Below are 5,000 nucleotides of genomic sequence, written 5' to 3'. Positions count from 1 at the left end.
GGAGCTGGAAACACATCGTGCTGTGTTCTGATGTGGTTTGGGAATGTGGGAAAAAGAAGGATTCCACAAATATTTAGGACAAAGCAGAAAAAGAAGCAGATGATTCAGACGAGTGCAGCAGCAGCAGCAGGAGCTAAACTCTTCTGTCACCACGGCCTGATACAAGAACAACATCTATAATACATCTGCAGCATTCTGCAGAGAGGAAACAGACTGTACTCTGTTCTGTTGTTTTTCTTCTGTCCCTGCATCATTTTGAACTGTGTGGTGGAACCTCGACCACGACCAGGATCTGAAACACATGGGGGGTGGGGGGTCTGGGATCCCCATGAACGCCGGTCTGGAAAAATACATTTTCACCTGTAATCGTCACTAAAAATGTATTTCAAACATGCAAGATTTCCTGTATTCATTATTCATATTACAAAAAAATAAATTCAAACTTGAAAACAGAAAAATAAAGCAGAATTTTCTCTTATGTTTAAATTTAATACATCAATAATTCCTCCTCCTTGCATGCGCGGCGCTGTTGCAAAAGGTTAGCAAGCTATGACCTCACGTACCCCGCCCGCCACCGGACAACCTTCTATGACTGAAGTCATTTACTTTCAATCTTCGGATTCACCACTAAAAAGCTGAATCGAAATCACCCAGGAGACACGGCGTCTACAGAGAGACCCTCACAGGAAGACAGAGGTGGAGCTGGTGAAGTGGCGGCTGCTGCTTGTCCCAGTGATTTTCCGGCTGGATGGACAATGAAGCCGGTGGGAGAATGGAAAGTTCAGAGACTGGAACCTGCCGGGTGCATCGAAGGGCAAAACACTGGAAAGACTGTGCAGTGAGAGTTTCACTTTCCTCGCGAGAGACCAACCAGAGCCGCATCAGGCTGCGTGATGAGAGCCTGACATCACCTCTGTTTGTCGACCCGAACGGACATATTTGACCCAGCGCCGTTTGTGAGAGCCTGGATTAAAGCGGGACATCGTCTCTCCTCTGTTGTGATCCAGAAAATCTTTAGAACCAAGCGCACAACTCAGAGACAGTTTGACGTTTACAAATAACAATTTATTAGAAACGTGACTCGGGGTGAAATAATTGTGCAACACAATAATCAATGTGACTCTAGTGAACCCTAAAAACCCTAAACCCAAACATGCGTGACGAGGAGCCAGATCGGACACACGAGACGACACGGGGAAGACGGAGTCGCAGGAAGGACGGGAACGGGAACTACAGAGAGGGAGAAAACACGAGAGGTTAACGAGCACGAATAAACACAAGTATCCAAGATAACTAGAAGAGCGAGAGCTGACACGGAGGTACAAACCCATGGGGAACAATAATCTGGCGCTGGCTTCCTGGAAGGAGCCATCTTAAATAGCCAGTTGATCAGAGTGGAAGCACCTGTGACCGCAGCTGAACCTAATGAGTTGATTAGTGAGGGAAGGGAGACACGAGGGAACTGACAGACAGGGAAACAAACAACAAAACTGCACGTGGAAACCCCAAACATGACATCCTCGTCTCTGACACCAGGACGGAAACAGGAAGAAGACGAAGCAAGGCCTCTGTGCTCAACTCTTCATTCAGGTAAGAACATGTTTTTTATTGTTTGCTCTTTCTGCACCGGCGTCCTCCTCCCTGTTTTTTCACCCTGACAATGACGTGGTTTATAATCCGGGGAACGTCCAGTCTGAGACCGAGTGAAAATGCTTTTGACTCAGAGACCTTCTGAAGGCTGATTTCAGGTACTACAACACGACAATGAGGGTGAACTCCCACTGATTCATCCTCAAAACGCTGCCTCCCATCTTGACTTGTTGTTTGTCTGTCTGCTCCCCTGCAGATCATCATCCCGCCGTGATTGACACTTAAAAGGTTTATACTTTAAAAACAAAGAATTGAGACCACTCAGCAGAAGTCTCACTGCTTTCCTCTTCTGCAGTCTGTCTGATGGAAAATGAGGACACACGTTTCTATCCAGAGGAGGAGAGCTGAAAACTCTTCCCCAAACTGTGACATCGATGAATCAGGACAATTTCTCTGCACATTTTCTCCCCCACCTCTCTTCCTCCCGTCTCTCCCGTCGTGCACACTTCACAGTGGAAGGTCGGTTAGCTTAAATAACGTCTGATGAAAAAACACAAACAGTCCATCTAGATGCTGTTTTTCTCCTTTTCGGTGCACAGAGCACGCTCACACACTGGCGAGGCTTCGAGGGTTGAGGGTTCGATCCCCGGCTCCTGCAGCCACATCTGATGTCTCCTTGTGCAGGATGCTGAACCCTGAGTTGCTCCCTCTGCTTTGCTGGTGGTGTATGAATGTGTGTGAATGTGAAGGTGTGACCTGCAGGCTCAAAGAGCTTCGAGTCGCCAGAAAGACTAGAAAGGTCAAGTCCTTTAACAAGCAACACAAGTTTCAAATAACATCTCATAACGATCATTAGAGCTGCTCCTGTCTTACACTGTTGATGATTTTTTTTAACTCTTTTTTTTAGAAACATTTATTGATTTTCAGAAAAATAATAAAAAGAGACGAAAGAGGGGAAAAAGAAAGAAAAGAACATAACATACATAACGCAGTACATCTTAGAAACAGGGATTGGCTATTATATAAAACCTCACTTTCTTTTTTATGAGCTCACATTTTTAAGGTCCTTCAGTATCGGGTCCAACGTTTTATCAAACTTTAGGCTCCTGTATTTTATTCATTCTTCTGCACGTTGGTCAGCTGTGGTTGTTTTAAAGTGCTCCATAAATAAAGTTGGGTGACTGTTATTTGATAATTACTGTTGGATTTAATCAGCGGCTGTTGGTGGTACTGGATTGGCTCTTGTGTTCGACCAATCAGCGTGCACGTCCGTATGGAAGCACGTGCACACATCGTGATGAGAGAGTAACCGTGTGTCTGTGACCGGGGAACAAACAGGAACAGTTTACTGTTCAGACAGTCAATAAAGAAAACAGAAGTTCAGAGAAGCATGGAGAAGTGTCTGAGTGTTAGCTGTCATCGCCTTTAGCTGCTTGGTTTCTCCTGGAGTTTATTCTCCCAGCATGCACTGCTCACACTCCCAGCTCACACTCTCATGCGAGCTGGACTCAGATGTTGTGGTGTAGACGGATGTTTCCTTGTGTTGTGACAACTTAACATCAGATTCACATCCACAGAAATATAAAATATTGTTTCTCAGCCCTCCGTCTCACGCAGCACGTGTCACCTGTAGGCAGGAAGTTACACGTGTGTTCGGTTTAATGGATGACTTCAAACTGTTTAAAGATGGCGTCTCAAAACTTCTCCGGCAGCCATCTTGCACTGCTGATCGGATCGGCTGGTGGAGCCGCGTCAGCCATCTTTACAGAGTGGCGAAGTCCCGCCCCTTCCGCTAGACTCCCATGTGACCTCTGAGATAGTAAATGTTTCAATTTCAGGTGTATGTATGAATTTTAGGAGTTCATACCTCAGAAATTCACATTGAGGTCACATGTACAGGAAATAGAAAGGCGGGACTTGGGCACGCCATGCAGCCGATGACGTAACCTGCTGAGGAAATGTTTCTGTGAGACATAAAAAAGTCTGCATGAGGAACCGTTTGGGGAGACGCTGTCAACGCTGAGTGTGTTTCTCCCAGTCGAGAGGCTGCAGTGAGACGCTTCCTGTCAGGTTTGATCTGTGTCAACAGCACATTTTGAGTTAGCCTCGGGGCTAACATGTTTACGCTGCTTGGAACACCGTCAGCACCTCCGTCTTCTCCCTTCTCTTTGTCTGTCGGCGCTCAGGAAGCAGTGACGCCATCATCCACATTTTATGGCTTTGATGAGTCTGCAAGTTCATCCGGACGACACAGATCTCTTCACTGGCAGGAAAGAAAGAAAGACAACTCTGCAGGACTTCAACAACACTTGGTCTCCTCATTGATCGCTTCATAGACGTCCTTTTGATCCGTGCTGGACGGAGCCCAGCTGTTGTTCTGCTAGTTAACGTGAGCTCGAGCTTCATCCGGCTCGCTGCAGACTGAGCGTGCTCGTCTTCGTGTCTCTGTCCTGAACTGGCTCAAAGTTAGCAGGTTTAAAAGAAGTATATTCATTAAAACAGTAAACTTAAAACAATCAGAATTATGTAAATCTGACAAATCAGTCATAAACATTATTTTATTATATTTATTGCAATGCAATAAACTGCTTCCAAGTTTCTCCTGCCGGCACAGACGAGTCACGCTCCAACTGATGTCAGACTAATATTTATTTCCTTTTGTCAGCAAACAGTGAAAAACTAAAAATGAAGTAAATAAAGACGGAAGCCAGAATAATAAACACAAAATGTCCTTTACAAATAAAAATACAATTACACAGCAGAACTGTCTTTTAATATTCTTCACAGACGAGTCTCCTTCATCCACTCACACACTTTATTACTACAGTTAAACATGTGAACACTGCAGGCTGACCATTCAGCGCAACACACAACTCAACCAGTAGGTGTCAGTAACTGTGCAAAGAATTGGGCCAAATTTCAAAATAAAACATTTCCTGTAATTACAACCCAAAAACTTGTACGGATAAACACATAAAATACACAACATGTTTTTACGCTTCGTGTTGTGAAGCGTAAAAACAAAAAGCCAACCAGCTGGGCGAGTTCTGGGAGGAGAGAGAGAGAGAGAGAGAGAGGCCAGGTGGACTCAGGTGGACTCAGTGAACTGATGGTCTTCCTGTCTCCCCCCCTTCCAGTACTGTCTGCCAAACCAGGAACCAAATGAACCGACACATACGGGGGGGGGGGGGGGGGGGGGGGGCACAGCTGTAAAAGTTTGTGGTGAACAGTATGAAGCCATGAAGGTTGTGGCAGCTCTCAGCTCTGCAGACATCTGGAGTCATGGAGCTGGTCTCTGTGCACGCTCACATCAAAGGTCATTTATCTGCTTCAGTGGTAACTAACAGGCCTTGATAAAAGTTAATGCATGTCATGATTCAATCAGGAGCTATAATCAGATCTGATCGTCT

The sequence above is a fragment of the Symphodus melops genome (genome assembly GCF_947650265.1).
Source record: "Symphodus melops genome assembly, chromosome: 9".
In the NCBI taxonomy this organism is placed as follows: Eukaryota; Metazoa; Chordata; class Actinopteri; order Labriformes; family Labridae; genus Symphodus; species Symphodus melops.
Note: the sequence above shows the minus strand (reverse complement) of the source record.